At 47.6% G+C, this 17601-nt stretch overlaps 1 long non-coding RNA gene across 1 annotated transcript; it reads left to right on the top strand.

Moving 5' to 3' along the window:
• Positions 1-747: 747 nt before the first annotated feature.
• LOC135298238 (uncharacterized) lies at positions 748-15340 on the top strand. The gene is made up of 3 exons (XR_010360255.1): positions 748-850; positions 10806-10886; positions 12171-15340. It is a non-coding gene; the product is annotated as an uncharacterized LOC135298238 (long non-coding RNA).
• The last annotated feature ends 2261 nt before the right edge of the window (positions 15341-17601 follow it).

The following is a 17601-nucleotide window of genomic DNA, read 5'->3' as shown; positions in this document are numbered from 1 at the left end:
AGAGATGGGACACTAAAATTAATTCTGCAATAATTCACTGCCAGTCAGCCAGCTCAGCTGTGTCCCTGGTGTAAGTGGCACCCCAGATACTAGAAATCCTCTTGCATTCCCCTTAATTTTTAGTTGCTAATTCAGATGTCATCTGAAGCTGCAACGGAAAAAAACAAACAAACAAAAAAAAAAAAAACAAAAAAACAAAACACAAAGACTACCATTACCTAAAGAAATTACTTGGGAGAACTGCTCAAGGTGTATTTGTACACCTTGAGGCCACTGAACTATTACCATGACCAGGAGAACTGCAACCAGGAAACTTCAGAAAACCATCCAATTATTTCAGTCCTTCTCTGAAATCTTCAGAAGAGGAGGCCAGATGGGAAAGGAGTTTATCATGGAATCTGAAGATGTTGGCATCTGGTTTCCTTCTGGACTGGGGACAAAACGTCTGAGTTGGTATTTGAAGGCTGCTTTGCTGCATGAAGTGTGGTGAAGGCATGGTCTCATCCCGCTCTGTGGTCTAACTGGCCTCCTTGAATTCAGCTGAAGTAAAGGTGCCTAGAAAGGTGTAGGGGGGAACTGAAACCTCCTCCCTCTCTGCAGAGTCAGGCAGGAGAAGAACTGGTTGGGGTTGTTCCCTCCCAGGATTACTGGAGGCATTGTTTCCACACTCTGGGACACCATTGTTCAGTCACTCCTGGGCTTGGCCTTCCCAGCTCATTGGAACTGTGGTGTCAGCACCTGGATGGTCCCAGCTGGTGATGGGGCAGCTCCTGGGTGACACTGAGTGCTGGCCATGGGTGACAAGCACGCCTTTTGTTACAGACCTTTCCCTGGCACCAAGAAGTAGGAGGTGGGTGCCATTGGCAGGCTGAAATGTCACACTTCCATATGGATAATGCTGGCACTGCTGCAAGCCCCCTGCAGGGTGTGAGCCAGGAACAACAAAACCCATATTGGAAGGGATTGCACTGCCTGGGAAAGCATTAGGGCAAATGTAGGTTCCACATTTTCTACTAGTGACAGCAAGGCAATGATGTGAGCTGTAAGGCATTGGGTGGGCTCTGCCTCCCCAGTGCCCCCTCAAGAACCCACTGTGACTTCAGGCAGGGACTGACACTAGTGATGCAGTTAATGAACAGGAGAAAATCGAGGTGGTGAGAGATACCTGTCTCTTGGCTGGTGGCAGAGTGTGGATAGATGATGGTGGGGTGAAACCATCACGATAGTTTGGGGTGGCTCTGGCTGAAGCCACAGAGTGGGTCCTGGGGTGGCCACAGGGAGCAGGCAGTGTTTGGCTGGGTGCTGCACTACACCATCATTGCTGTGTTTTCTTGCTAGAAACCTGAAAGTCCACTCTGCCTCCCCTGTTCTTCTTCTCCACATTGCAGTAATTCTGCTTGGGTGAGAGAGAACTTAGTTTGCTTCTAGCAGCAGAGGAAATCCAGCAAACACCATTGAAAATGGGATGAAACATGCTTGTTCTGTCAGGCTGAGTGGGTGGCTGTGAGACACTTGGCTGCCTGGAGCTGCTTCAGATGAGTAAACAGGGGTAGGGAGTCCCTGCCCAAAAAGAACTCAGAGCAGAGATCCAAACTGGGCTTGTAAGGTGAGCGAGTACAGAAAAGCTGGTTTGATATCACACAAAGTTTAAAGCTTTGGCTTCACCCTTGTGGGAAATCTTTGGAGGGAGAGGGAACCCTAGGAAAGAGAGATGAACAAAATATCCAACAGGATAGGAAATTCTCATGCCCCACAAGACCTGCTAACTGCTGGAAACAATCTCTAATGCCCTGTCAACTGGAGAAAGCAGCTCACTGCAGCAGGGCTCCTAGAGACCTTGAGATTTGCAAAGGAATGGCACCATTTTATTTTGTTTGTCTTTCCATTTTAAATCAAAGCTAAGTTATTCTATCCATCAAACCACCCGACTGAAGTTCCAGTCTAGCTTGCACCCACAAAACCACCCTGACCTCAGTGTGTGAGCTGAATGCAGCCTTTGGCCCTGACCCCCGCAGAAGCTGACACACCTCAGTTCTGGCTTTGGCCAGATCATTGGATGCACACTCACAGTGCAGCCCTGGAAACTGGGGGAGGAGTTTTGTGTTTGGTTTCTGATATTTCCTTTCTCACCAAGCTGGTGTGTGGAGAGCTTGGTGTCTGCAGCAGATTGTTTTTCTGCTTCCTGGTGTAGTAGGTGATGTTGAGCAAGGAAAGCTGAGTTCAGGCAAAGGATTGTATTCAGGCATATGGGGAAGAGGTTTTGGGAATCAGTTTCTAACTGATAAAATTGAGAGTTGTTTGGCCTGATTTTTTCAGGGGTATGTAGCACATGTGGCCCCTGTGTGACTGCACTTGTAACATGGGCATTTACCACTTAAGGTCAGGGCATGGATGTGTTTGGGCTAGGAGCTTGGACACAGGGAAACCCACCCTGAAAACCTTCCCATGATAGCTCAAAGCATAAAGATAGAGAAGGGAGGAAAACCAACCATTTTCAATCCTGTTGTCTGTTTTGGTTTTTTGGCCTTTGAAGGAGTCTGTGAAGCTCTGAGAGTAAGGGAGTCAGGGCCTTTGGGTGAGAAGTACTCAACATATTCCCTGTGCTGCCATAACATCTTCAAGAGTCTTTGGGTGACTGGATCAAGGAAACACAGAGTTCTTGCACTGCAAGGATGAGCTGAGAGGTTTTGATCAAGTATTGGGTTTGATTGGGATGTTGGGTTGGACTGAAGTGTCTTCTCTGCCACATATAACCACTTAATTTCTGGCCCTTCTTAGTGCAGGGACAGAACTCTGAGTTCAACAGGATGGAAATTCAACTGAATAGTTTAAAAGTTACTGCTTATTTCATAATTCCTTGCAGGAAGTGGCATCACTTGTTGGATCTGAGGTCTACACAAGCTTGTGTCTGTGATGGTGGCAGTGAGAGGCTGGGGACATGGACAGTCACTTTTTTTAACCCCCAACATGTTTGCTATTGTTTTGGCAACTCCAGCATTTGAGAAATTCTGTTCTTTCTATCCTGTACTGGTTCTCTCTTTGCTGCTGGTGAGAATTTGATACGCATCAAGGCCAGCACAGCATTTCAAGCCTCCTTGCCTCTGCCTGCCTTCCTCCCAGCTTGTGAGCAGAGTTATCACCCTCTCTCAGACTTCAAATAGGGAGGGTGCTTTCAGAACAAGCCCTGAGTACCTGGGAATATTTAAAGCAGCACACATGAGGGCTGTTTTTTTTTAGCTCTGCATTGACATTCCTGTGTTATCAACCCCCAGAGCTTGTTGCTTTCGTAGGAAGGAGAGCTATGAATGGTCCAGGAATGTGATGTTCCACTCAACACTATCTCTTATCAGCACACATAAGGCTGCTGTGTCTTCTGGAGAGCTTTTCCATTGCCGTTAGCAGCTCGTTTCTTCTCTCCTAAAGTTACTTTTCACTTTATATATATATCCTGCCTGTTCTCCTCCAAAACACCCATCCATCTGAAATGGCAGCCTCATTTCCTCTGAAATCCCTTCAGCCCTGCCTGCTCCTGCGAGCCCAGGGCAGGCTATTCCAGCTTGCTCTGGGGACACTTAAGCCATGTCCCTCCCCACCTATTCATTTTGGAAAGAGCTTTCTCTGAGGCAGTGTCCTGCTTCAGAGGATGCCGATGGGCAGGGGGTGTGGTGCAGGGAGCTGTTCCCTGCAGCCAAAAACCAGCCCTAGGTGCACCCCCTTAGCACGGTGGTGGGTGAAGTTGTATCTGCAATAATCAGGTAAATATCTAGGTAGAAGGCTGTAGGGGGTGATGTCTTTACAAGCCTCGCCGAGGGCGCTCCAAAGGCCAGACTTTGCCTTGAGCATCAGTTGCAGCTCAGTTACCACAGTGGGCACCACGTGGATGTGTGGTGGTGCTTGGAGAACCTGACCCCAGAGGGAGTCTTTTAGAGGGACTGATAAAGACAACCGGGCCATAAAAAAAAGAGATAAAAATAAAATAAAAAAGCCCTTTGGTATTTGTTTAGGAGATAAGATAAGCTGACAAAAATGCAGAAGACAATTGTTTACACACGCACACAGACACATACACCAGGAAGAAAATTCTTTTCCAAAAATAGCTGCTGACTTTTTATTTATAGACTTTTTTTCCTTCCCTTTCTTCTGACATGAAGCAGAACATTTACATAAGGGGCAGAGAGATCTGATGATGAATAACTGTTTCTTGAGCAGACCAAAGTCCTCATTAGACCTGCCAGCAGGGACAGATGTCTGGGCCTAGGGATAGCACCAGAATTAGCAAGTATCATTTAACTGTCTGAAGTCTTCAACTAACAATAGACAATCTCCTAGAAGTTCAGTGGGATTTTTTTCAAAGCATCAAAATTATGGCAGGTCTGATTTATTCAGTTAAAAAAGTTTTTTGGGGCAGAATAAAAGGTTTAGTTTGCTTCTGACCTACACCTGATTCATTGTGGCTTCTGCTCCCAGGCCCTTGACCACCTCCTGCCCAGCAGGAAAAGGATGGCAGAACTCCTTGATGAGCCTGGAGTGCTGGCCTCAGGGTTTAGGAGATGATGAAAGCAGAGGAGGAGGAGGAGGCAGGTTACAAAGGAGAAGCTTTGCAGCTTGCAGTGCGCGTAGAACAAGATGCCACCACCGGGCAAAGGATGACGGGAGCAGGGGCACGGAGAAACGCGTTCTTTAGCTTTGTGTGAGGGTATTTTTAGTCTTGCAGAGTACAAACCCAAACTTTGGACAAAAATAGATATCCACTTACATAACATCCTTGCTTACAACCCCACCGTGGGGCCCTGGGAGGCTCCTGGAGCAGGGGGCTGTCAGTCAGAGCGCGGCCGTGACTCAGCGCGGACGCGCATCCCGGCACTGCAGAGCCCAGATGGGCAGCGCTGCCCTGCACGGGACGTGTCACAGCACATGCAAAGCAACTTCCCAGCTCCATGGTCCCAAGGATGGGGCAGGGCATTGACCAAGGCAGAGAAATGCAGATGGGGCAGTTCTTCCCCTTCTTTCCTATTTGCCCATGGCAAATGGGCAGGATGAAGAAAGGGCGCGGGAAGGGTTACCATGCTATGGATTCCTGGTTTTGCTTTATTAGGGTTTCTTGAGCAGTAGGCAGCCCAGACACTGAGCCCTTGCTCTCCATTGCCTTGCAGTGTGAGTAGTTGGTCTGACATGGCCCAGTTTCAGTGTCACTGTATCCCTGCCACTGCTGTGGCTGACTTCTCAGAAGTGAGATTCCAGCTCAGAAGCTCTGGAGCTGAAGAGGTTTGGAGTCACAGTTCACCCTTTGACCCTCTCCTTAGGACAGAGGCATACTCGTGCTCAGGGGAAAGTTGCCCGGTCACATCCCGGGCTCCAGTTATTCCGGTGATAAACAGGGGAGTGTGGTGTCAAGGGTGCTCATTCTTTCCATTTGCACTTTGAACATGCATGGTTAGAGATTACTAATGTGTCATCCTTTCTTCATCCTGTTTTCCCTTGGCAGCCATGCTGTAAGTGGATGAGCCCGGGCAAGTAGGTGATACTGGTTTGTTTGCCAAAAGAAACATTACGTGGTGATAGCACTTGTTGGCTCTGAAGGACCAGTTCTGCTGAATGTGCTTGTTTTCCTGGGGCACCAAGGTGGAATGGGTTTCGGTTAAAAATAACTGACCTCCCCGTGCTGAGCCTAAGCATTTTTTCCTAGGAAGCCATTTTTAACTGCAGATGGTCACCAGATGCAGTGGTTATCCAGGAGATCAAAGCTGGAAGCCCACCATGGGGAGGAGTTGAATTCTTTCCTTTTGCTATCAGACCTCCTCAAGTGGAACATCTTCCTGGTTATCCGCTGGTGTGAAGGGAAATGTTTGGGGGGAACATGTGGGAACGCTGGGTCAGTGAGAGGCGTGCAGGGGTGGGTGTACGTGTGCATGCTTGGGAACAAACACTGACTGCTGATGGATTCTGAGAAAGCCAGGGCTGTCCACCGTGTCCCAAAATAGCTCATGTAAACAGGTGGCCTTACGCCGCATCCATACTCTGTGATGGAGATGTACTGCCCTGAAACGTAATTTGTTATGCAATTTATCAAAATAGTCATCCTCCAGGGGCTTTAGGGCCTTACTGGGAAGGGACAAGGAAAAACAAGAGATGAGCTTGCTTTATTGAGATAAATAGTAAGTTGTTTCCTAATGCCTTGGAGTGATTTCATTGGGAGTCTTGTGCGACGTCAGAATACAGTGGTGCATTTATAGAAATGTTATTTTTATCTTTAGCTATGTGGAGGGGTGGTGCTAAAATATCCATATTATTACTGGCCATGAAGAAAATTTCTTCCAGCTCCTTGTCTTTTCAACCCTTGTCTTTTCAGCATCAGCTTTGGGTGCTGTTGTAGGCCAGGTCCCTCTGTCGTTCTCACAGAGGCACATACACACATCACATGGAGGATGCAGAGAGGGTCTCTGGGTGTGTGTGTGTGTTGGGGGAAAGCACGATCTGGCAGCTTGGGCAGCAGACAGATCTGCTTTCTGCACTACTTTTCTTGATGGCATCACACCAGGTGTACTGCTTGCCCACAGGCTCAGTGCTGACACTGAAATGTGGGGGGCCCTTCCCCATGTCTCAGCTGTGATGGCAGGATCCACTGCAGCTTTGGAGGTGCTGGCAGGGGCTCCTTATTTCTCCTAGAGCAGGGCTGAGCTGTGATCTATGCAGTGACCATCACTTGCTTCCCATTTGCCTTGGCCTGAGCCTGACATATTTCACCTTGGCAGATTCTACCTCCAACTAATTTTTTAATTCTTTTATTTGGAGATATTTAGACTATTCCGAAAATAGAGGGGGTGAAAATGCAGTGGTTTTCCCCAGTTAAAAATCTGGCTAGCTTTTTCTAGAGTAACTCTAATACTCATACTGCTGGGAATTATGAAATATGCTGGGACTTGGTCTGTTTGCCAGCCCAGTACCTCTGGGTTATGCTGTGTCAAACCTTGGAGGGCAGGAAAGTAGTTTGCATATGCTCATATGGATTTTACAGAGAAATTCCCAGAAGATTTTATATGCTTTAAGCAAGTCCAAGCCAGGGACTGAGTAAGACTTTGGCAGCTGGCAAGTCTGTGTCCAAATACCTGAGTTGGAGGCAAGAAGAATGTCTTCCTGTGCTGTTAGTGCTCATCCTGCTAATATACAGACAAAGATCAAACAAAACCCCTGAGAATATGAATAGAAGTGTCTTCAGAGCGGAGCCTGAGTATGGCACAATAAAAAGGCACACATGGAGGAGCATAAAACACAATCCAGAATTCCCATTCAGTGAGTGATCATGATCCAGCACAGGACCTGAATGTGGGAGGAGGAAATGGTCTACAGTCATGCATTTGGTGGGTGTGCAGTGCTACCTGCACAGTGAGTTAAAGAGTTAAAATCCCCAGAGACCTCCGTGCACGTTTTGCTGTACCCTCAGTAGTCCGTGTTGGATATGCATGGAGATCTTGATTTCTTCAAGTCCCACCATAGTGGCTTAAATCCATCCTGCAAGTTCCCTTGATACCTCATTGTTGGAGGAAACAAACCCTAAAGGCCTTTGAAAGCTCCTGCTGAGCACTGGTTGCTTTTCTCTAATTCTGGCTTTTGCTACACAATTCACTGTTTCATGGCCTGGCTTCAGTCCAGGGTTCAGGAGGGTTTTGCTATTGATTTTTACAGGACCAAGATGTTGCTGTAGGTGTTGCACATCACTGCTGTGGCTGTACAACCTGACATCTCTGCCTAGACAGGCTGTGGGAATTAAGGGAAGCATTTGCCCCAAAGGCTTTTCTCCACCCATCTGGCACTCACTGTGTCTGTGAGGACTTTCTGTCCCTGCACAATAGTCTTTCCTAGGATGTTCAAAGTATTAAGAGGGCAGGTTTTCATGCAAAATCAAGTCGAAGGCAGATCTGATCCCTAGCACTGCCTTACAAACAGGAGAGCTAGCACAGAAATGTAATTCCCTTATCCTTGTTGAGTAATTCCTTGAGCACTTGGGGGCTACTCAGGGGACAGGTACCACCAAAAGCGGCACATGATGCATGACCAGCATTTCCTTTACATAAAGCCCCATGAACCAAAATGGGCCTTTTTCAGCAGAGGAACACGTGTCAAATCTTGTGTGTACCCACAATACCACGCACATGTTCCTAACTTTTTATAGAAACACTCTTGTTTCCCTGGGTGTGCGTTGAGTTGGGTTTTTTCCATCTGTGGGGATTTATCCCACGAGTTGGTCCAACCAGCTCACAAAGTTGGGTGATCATGGGAGGCTGTATAGTGAAAATAACTCGTGAGAACTGAAAAAGAAAAACGCTCAGGACATCTAGGCTATTAATAAAAGCGAGTGTTGCAGATCCTGGTATAAGTTTGCTGCATCAAGGACACAGAATTTGCCACCCAAACTATTTTGGTTCTTTCAGCCAACAGAGCGCTTGAGCTCATGTTGAATTGGGGATATTTTGGTGTCTGTTCTGTGCAGGAGGAGTTGTGCAAACCTGCATTAGGGGCACGGGTACAGCACTGTTGCACTGGAGTGCTGTGGAGCATCCCGTGGTGCCTCTCCCGTGGAGGCAGAGGGCTCACAGTGATTTTGGCATGGCTACACCTGCAGGTGGCTTTGGAGAACCTCAGCCTACAGCATGGCTGTGTTTCTTCCCCCCTAACCCATGAACATGCACACTGCTTTATTCCAGAGCCAGGAGCTTCCTACTGCTTCATAAAGTACTTGCAGCATCGATTTCCAGTCTTTGCACTATGGGAGCAATAACTAACCGAGCTGTAATGTTTTCCATTGCATATTTAACTCTGTGTGCACACTGTGCCCTTGCCAGAGCTTGGATTTGCAATTCCACAGCCTGAGAGTACATCTTTAGTGAAGGATCCCAGTCACAGTGATGCCTTCTCCACCACAATTTGAAAGATCAGCGCACAAAAAAATTGCTGCACTTCCAACGGAGCACTTCCATAAATGTAGGAAGAGCTGGCTTTACTGTGCTCCACATCTTCCAGGCAGATCTCAACCCCCACCTTCCGCTTCCCTCCGTATTGTGCCGATGCCAAATCAGCAAATGTTCAGAGAAACAGGATAGGCCACAGCTGTAAAGCAGCGATGGCATCTTGTGCGTTGGGCTGTTGTTGTTTTTTTTAGCGTGAAAGGCTGGAGTAGTGCAACACTGAAATTGCATCGGCTAAGATAATAAATGGATCAGACAAATATAGCTGGGCATATGCTGAGTGTGGGTATGGGGTTTTAATTTCCCTTCTTCAAACCAGGATCTATAATAAGATGTTTCCTGGCTTGTGTGTGAGTGTTTTTAATAGCTTATTTTTTTTTTCTTCATGCTGGATATTTCTGGACATGGCTGTACTAGCCAAGCCCTGCACAGCAGCTACAGTGAAAATTGTTTTACATCTCTGAGCTGAGAGTACAGTAGGTGCCATAAACTATTCTTCAAGTCTGCTCTGTCAACGGGTGAGCACATTAGCAGCCTTTCTTTGCAAACTGAAGCAGCGTCAGATGGCAGAGGAAAGAGGCTTTGTTTGCAGGAGAAAAGCACAATTCTCAGCTGGCTCCTTGTTGGAGCAACGGGAGCGGGCTTTTATTTTATCTGCCCCTGAAGTCACAACAGGTAATGGATTTGCTCCTTGGTCTTCTCCTTTGTCAATCCCAAATCCAGTCCAGTCTGGACCCTGATTCTTCTCTGAGGGCCAGAAAACCCCACAGCCAGGTAGCAAGCAGGAGATGCTGCAGGATTAAGGGGCAGAGGAGCTGGTGAGCAGAAAGCTTCACACAGAATCATGCACACACACACACCAGCAGCAGCTACAGCCATGGATTTGCATGGAACCACACTTTTCATAAGCTTTGCTGAGCCCACACTGTGCCCATCATCTCTTAAGCCGAGGTAATTCAGTTTTATATTCCCCATCCCTGTCCCACACTATAAAGGCAGGGTGCTTAGAGAGTCACCCTGGCAGCAGCATTTCTCCATCTCTGCAAGAGCTGGTACGTCAGCTGTGGATGAAGGAGGGCTTTGGGGCTGCAGTGAGTCACACATGTGCCCATTCCTTGAGCTGGACTTTAAAGCACCTGCCAGTGGAGGCAGCTTGTTAGAAGGCCTGTGAAATGGGTGTACTTGCTAAAACCTGCTTGTCAGATGTCATCTGAATGACAAAATTCAGCTTTCACTCAAACAAAAGGATCCCACATCTAGCTTTAGCAGCTTTGACCTCGGTGGCTCAGAAAATGGAAGGAGTATCCAAGGTATGCTCTTATTTTAACCAACAGGATTTATTTTTAAAGTCAGCATCATGACTGGAAGAGGCCTGAACTGCAGCCATCTTCAGACTGGAGCCAGCTCCCAGGTCTCAGGGAAGACATTTCTAAGCCTCCTGCATAATACTTGAACTTTATTTTGACATGAGTCAGCATTATAGTGATGCTATGGGAAAGGCAGACATTGGACTAAGGAAATGTGTTCACAAGAAAAGATCAAATTAACCCGACCTACCGAGACTGAGGGAAGGACATTTCTCCAAAACACAAGCCAGCTGAGAGAGGGAGACCTTTCTGCTAAGACACTTGCATCCCACCCCTGTGGAATCAAGTACAGAGACATCCCTGATTGGAAAGGGAAACAATGGAGCAGTGGAGCATTAGCTCCTGCTCTGACTAAGACTTCAGTGGGGAAATACTTTGCTTCTGTATCTCTTCTTCTCATCTCAAGATGGGATCATCACCATAATTCTGCCTTATGTGTATTAACAGAACAAGTAATCAGACCTTATCATTTCAGGGCCGTGCCAGTCTCTCTGATAAGCAAATTTATAGCTCCAAGTGGGTGCAGAGTCAAGAGTCAGCAGTGGCTTAGGAAAAAGTGAGTCTGAAAGTGGCTTCTCCTGTGAGTGGAGAAGGACACTGCCCTGATCAGTTCTGGCTGTCTTCTTCTGCAAGCAATAATGCACATTCCTCCTGGACCTCTGGAGCAGTTAATGGTGGGCAGGGGAGGAAAATAGGACCCAAACATTTCCATAGGAATGCAATTCACTCCTATGTCTTAAATGCCAGCTTCCATCATGATTTTGCCACTTAATTCCCAGTGTGATCCCAGCTCTGATGAGTTGGGCCCTAACAGATCCTCTTTTTGGGGTGCACGTGTAGGGCAGTATGTCTGGAATCAGCTGTACAAAGGGGGTCTGTCCCTGCCTTCGCCCCGTGTCCAGCCAGGCCATGCTCAGCTGCTGGGATAAGGAGTGCTGGGAGCAACTGCAGGGGCAGCTGTGCTGCTGAGGAGCACACCCCTCACACCCCTTCTGCTCCCACTGGAAAGGGGCTATCCCACTGCTGCTCCCACCACGGCTGTGCTGCCATCCCCAGGCTCCGCTCCCATTCAGGCAGGCCTGGCTGTAAGTGCCCAGGGCTGGGGAAAGTGCTGCTGCTGTTAAAAAAGGTGGCTCAGCAGTGGATGCTGAACAGGTCCTGCCTGTAGGGAAAGGGCTTTGTGTAAAGCTGCCTGAGCTGGCTGATGTGTGTGGTGTTTTACTGAGGGCTCTGCCATGCTCGGCCTACTCTGTGGCAAACACTCGGCCTACACTGCGGCCTACACTAAAACAGAGGCAAAACTCACATTATCCTGCAATATATTGAGAATTAGCCCCCATTCCTTGGACCTCTTAGGTACCAGGTCTGCCTGGGCTTGTGTTTCACCTTTGTGCTGAAACGTCCCAGGCCAGCTGTCAGGAGCATATTCTGTCTGCACTCAGCTCATTTATCACAGCCTCAGTATTGCATCCGTCCTCATTTATTATCCTAGATCTACCAGGTGGAATGGCCAGGGTGTCTCATGGCAGGAGGGAATCCTGGGCTGCAGGTGCATCCTTACCCTGCAGATTGAGGCCCGTGGCCATGGCAGAGCTTTTGCTAGGCATACAAGCATTCTCTGCCTGCAGGAAGAGCACACACCTCGCTGCCCCAGCAGGCACCCCACAAACGGGATTTTGCTCCCAAACAAAGCCATGGTGTTTGTGCTCCTTCCCTCCAAAAGTTCTGGCTTCCCAGGCATTGCCAACACATCCAGGCATCCAAGCAAGCCAAGGCCCAGGGGGCTGTGAGGGTCTCCCAGGTGCCACAGTGACTCACAGGTGTCTCTGTGTCCCTGCAGACTGTGCCTGGCCCCTCTCTTCCTATGGAAGTGGAGCAAACCAGGAGTTAAGATTGCGTGATGCTTGCGAAACAGCGCAGAGACAACTCTGGTTTGGGAGGGTGCTGGGGAAATTCTTGCTGAAATCAACCCACAGCTGGCTGCTTCCCTCCTGTGCTGGCTTGTGCCGAGTGATTGCTTCCCATTTTCCTCAGATCCAGATTTGCAGATGGGCATGGACACCTCCCCACAGCCCGAGACGAAGCGATGCAAGGAGACCATTGTGTCTGAGACTGCACACATCCCATCTCACACAAACAGTAATGGGCTTTGTGATTACTCCTGCTGCTGCCACAGCACCATCCTGCTCGCCATGTCAGTCAGCACCTTCCCCAGGGAACATTCCAGTTTCCCAGGAGGTTGTGGAGCTTTGATCGCATGCCACGGCAGTGGGATGGAGCACACAACCATCCCTAAGCCCTTCCTACGCTGACACTGAGCAAGGTGACCCTGAAACTGGCTGGCAAGGGACAGGCAGGGTGCCCTGCATGGTGCCTCACATGCCTGAAAGGAGAGGGGAGAGGTTTTCCCTGTCCTTGGAGCAAGTGGGGTCGGTAGCAACATCCTTCCTTTGGAGCCATGATGGAAGAGGGAGTTAATTCACCCCTTACACCAAGTGCTAAAGTGTTTGTTCTGGCAGCCAGTGCCAGGCAGCAGGAATACACTTTTGACAGAGAGATATTAGGTAAAATTCAGTGGTGACCCAAGGAGGTGTAATTAGCTCTGCTGTCACAGAGGAAAGGACATGTTTGTACAGATTATTTCCAATTTCTAGCAACACCTGCTCACTTGCTTTAACCAGGTTTCTCAAAATCAGGACTAATTAGCACTTCCTTGGAAGCCCAGCTCTCTCCAGGCAATGGCTTTACCTTTCAATTGGTACTCCTTCTGCAGGAAGGCACATTACTGTATCAGGAAAAGCTAATGGCAGCAGGAAACCATTTTCATGGCTAAAGCTAATTCAAGGAGAAGGCAGAGCTCACCAGATCTGGACTTTCTTGCTGATGCCAGGCATGAGGGCTGTGCAGTGAGTTTCCTTCTCTGCATCCTTGAAAGAGAACAGGAGCAGGTAGAGCAGGAAAAGGACTGGCAGCCTGAGCCAGTGGGGCAGCTCCTGCATATCTGTGCTTGTTGTCATGTCCCTTGGAGACAGATGTGTGACCTTCCAGACAACAGAAATCCCTATTCCCCAGCCAACCTAGCTGAGCTTCACACATAATTTAACATGTCTTATAATATTTTATAGACTCCACTCTGTAACTCCACATTGAGCTATTATTTAATGAAATTATCCCCAGTAGGGACCTTAGGAGAACTAATTGTACATAAAAGCTTTGGTGGTAGAGTAGTGGGAAACATCCACAAATGCTTTAAATACCAAATTTTTCATCTCTTAATATTTATTAATTTATAGCCTCTATTCTGGTTGCAGTTCTGCAGATACACTTCAGCATGGTGTTGATTAAATCTGGTGCCTGTGCAAGCCAGTATCAGACTCAGGCCCAGAGAAGTAGTATTTTAACTGTTCTAGGACCATTTATCAGTGCATCCAAGAATTTGGATACTCTTCCAGGCAGTTTTGCTTGGGGTTTCCATATGGATCTCAGTCCACATCCACAGCAGCAGGAGCTTGAACAATGGGTTGGGCAGCACTGAGAGGAACCCCTTTAGGAGAAAAGAACATCTATTTATTGTTTTTTCCTGTTTATTCTTCTCAACACTGAATTTGCAAAATAAATACGATCCATGGGGTTTTGATCCCCACTTGAATGCTTTGCAAAAACATGACGCCTTATTTTATTATTATGTTATTTTTTATATTCTTTATTGGTTTGTTATATCCAATATCTCACCAGACCTGTCAGCTTACAGCAGACTCCTGGGAACTCTGGTGTGTTGAAACAACTTCCAAAGGATGACACAGAGTCGCCCATGGTGACTTGCAGTGGGGATGGGGGAATGAGATGGAGCAAGTCTCACCCTCAGGGGCCTGGAGAACAAAGGAACTTGAGAGGCACCTGAGTGCTGTTGGTGGTATGAAGTGCAAGAGGACATAAGAGCTCTGGTTCTTGTGCCCCAAAGGTCTTTTTAGCATGCCAATTGCCATGAATGAGGACAGCTTCTGGTACAGGCTGATGAGTAACATTTTTCCTACTGCTGCTGAAGCCACTGGAAAAATCTGGTTGATCCAGGATGTCACGTCAGAACCTAATTCCCATTCCTGCAAACACCCATACACTCATGTTCAGTGCTTAATAAAAGGTAAGCTCCAGTCAATGGGAAAATGTGCTTAAGAGCTTTACTCCGTTTCTTAAGCACTCTGCTGGGTCTGGCCTCATGCAATGTGTCAAGCACTCATTACCCTTATCTTTTATTATTTTAGTACAAATAGTTGTGTGGGAATAACCTCTCATCACAAAGGTGGGATTTTTAGGAGGGGAGGCCACCCTGTGCGTGTGCATGCGACGTGTTTGGGTGATGTTCTGGCTTTGTGCTCCGAGGAAATAAAGGGGAGGAAACATGATTGTCTTGGAGCAGGTACACAGCTTTGAGATGCCCGGCTTGGAAGAAATTGCAGAAAGTGTTTCCCTTTGTATTGCAGGGCCTGGCAGCCTGGTGAGATAATAGGAGATAAAGCAAATTGTACGACAATGGAAAATGCTGAGCTCCCTGAGTAATTAAAGGTTGTGTAAGACGGTCGCATGGCTTGAAAGGATTATTAATGCAGTCACGTTTGCATTATATAAAGGGTAATTAAAATGCAGCCTGCTTACCATTGATTACACCCTTTGCCTGGCACGGGTAGCAGTGGCTGCACAACCAGGCAGCAAAGGTGGCTTGGGAAGCAGTGGCTGCCAGCAAAAGGAGAGGCTGTGGGGTGCAGGATGCCCAAAACTTTGGGACCACTGCTGTGCCATAGCTTTGGACAAATCTCCAGCAGATTGTGTCCTCTGCCTTCACACAGGCAGGAGGGTCCCTTCTCATCCCACCATGCCACAGTCACTTAAGCTTCCCTAGAAGAGCTCACATGGGCAGCAGTGGGTAACCTGGGTATCTCAATAGATATCTAGGCTAGTCATGGATTATAGATTGGTGCACCTGAAGAAATTTTGCCAGGGTAGCCTGAGGAAGCTGGGAGGTGAGGGAGGCCACTGGCAGCAGCCACTGCACAGCTGGGAGCCACCCTTAGCCCTAGGAAGGCTGCCTTGCTTTTGCCAGTCCACTGCATCTGTGGGTACCACTCGGGAGCACGGGGTGGTACAGGTCAGAGAAGGGCAGCTTCCTGAGGCAGGGCAGAGCAGAGCAGGCTGAGGATGCCAGCTGGTCCCACCTGGATTCCCAAAGCCCAGTTTCATCAGCAATGAGGTGTAAAAGATGGGTGTGGGCCTGGCCATGGTTTTCTGGCAGTTCCACCTCCAAGACAAAGGGCAACTTCATTCATACAATGCTGCACATGAAAGTGAACACCAAGAAGGGCCTGAAGTGGTGTGTTACTTGTGTGGAGGTTCAATGAGCATTTTCCACTAGTCCCTAAAGCAGGGAGAGACAGAGTGCCCAGCCTGAGGAGAAAGGAGAATAAACTCCCTGACATCAGCCCTTGAATAAACCCCTGAACCCCTGGCTGCACTTTCTAGGGCAGAGGGTACCTCTGGTGCTGAAGAGGGCTTCAAGCAGAGCTAGGGAGACCTGGGCTCTGTAGGATGCCCTGCTTCCTGGATCTCTGTCTGCTCCTGGCAGGGCAGGCAAAGGAGATGCCTTGAGCCCTCATCCGAGGCTGTTGGGATGCTGTGAGCACACCATGTCTCAATGTTCCTGATTATTTTCCTGTGTTCATTATTGTTTCCCTGGGACTCCTGTCCTGAGTGCAAGGGTGCTTCTTGAGCAGTGACAAAAAAAAGGCAGTGCCTCCAAGGGAGCTGGAGATAAGAGTACATGAGAGAATGAGCTGGACCTACTGTTTTCTCCATGGAAACATGATTGGCACTGAGCTGCTAGGCCCAGTAAATCCAATTATGGCTGTAGGCAGAAATGTGTTTAAAGAAAAAAAGTCAAGCTGGTGTAAATAAAAATATAACTGTGTGCTGTAGAATTGTTTTGGCTCGCTCTTTGTTTTTTACAAAAAAACCAGCTTGCCAACTACAAACTTGTGGGATGTGGTGTGTGTTGAGTGATGTTTCCTGTGAAGCCACAGTAAACTACACCTGCCCTGAATTATGGAACAGCCACCCAATGCCAAATATTTGAAGACTGAAATACTTCTGGGTAGTCACTTTCCACGTAAGGGACCTGAATAACCAAAACCTGAGCTCCTGGAGATGATAGCTGGGAGTCTTTAGCTTTCCTTCCAGCCAGTCCTGCCCCAGCAGCCCTCCAGTAGCTTGTGAGAAATCACTTTTAAATACACACTAGCATTCCTTACAATTCAGGGGACCTTTTTTGAAGACACCTGAGCTACACAGAGGAATGCTGTGAGGTGAGGAAGACACAAGCTGAGTTTGAAAACCCTGGTTATAGGTAGATGTCTATCCCAAACAATCATCATGAGTGTACCCCCTCTATTTTTATAATTCCCCATCCCCACAGGTGATGTTCTCTCTGTTTTGCTGGAAGTCAAAATAATTCCCTGCAGCTAAAAAGCTGCAACTTGAATATGCACACAACACATTTTCATATAACATTTTCCCAGACAAATTAAGAATAAAAGTTCCCCCAACTTCAGCCCTACCTTTGACACCACTCAGCCTCCTCCATGCAACTTTGGGTAGCACTGTTGGCATCTCCTGCTCCCCAGACCATCCTACCAGGGAGAGCAAAAGCCCTTCACCTCCTCTTTTCTCATGGGGAGGAATCTGCCTGCAAAGCCAGGGACTTCAAAACCATTTTTTTCTCTCCATGGAAGGAATTAATTGCTTTAACTGCACATTGTGGTGGGTACAACTCAGTATCTTTTTAATTGGCATGTCACCTGTGTTTATTGCATTCTCTCATGAAATCTCATGAGTGGTTTGAAATCTATTTTGCTTGTTTAGTCACTGAGTAGCAAACCTGTGGAGAAGTCAGGAGACATGGATGGCTTTTCCAATGTTGCTACCAGCTTTGATTGACTCACTTTTAGATGCTTATCCAAAATGTGATTTGTTCCCCATCTGCAAAACAGAGGTTGTTGCTTAATTCTCCTTCATAAACTTTTCTGAGAACTTGGGGTAGAAACCAGCCAGTGGGCTCCAAGTTGAGTGAGTTTCCATTTTTCAAACCCATAACAGTTTTAATTCTGTGCTTTGAAAGAGAGAGAAGTACGGAAATGTTAAACTTTTTTTTGGGGGGGGTGGGTGGTTTTTAAAAGCTCTATAATTTTGGTATGGTGGGAGAATTAAAAATAAATTCTTCCCAC

This window comes from Passer domesticus, chromosome 3 (assembly GCF_036417665.1).
Source record: "Passer domesticus isolate bPasDom1 chromosome 3, bPasDom1.hap1, whole genome shotgun sequence".
Taxonomy (NCBI): domain Eukaryota; kingdom Metazoa; phylum Chordata; class Aves; order Passeriformes; family Passeridae; genus Passer; species Passer domesticus.
Note: the sequence above shows the minus strand (reverse complement) of the source record. Positions and strands in the feature narration are given on the sequence as shown.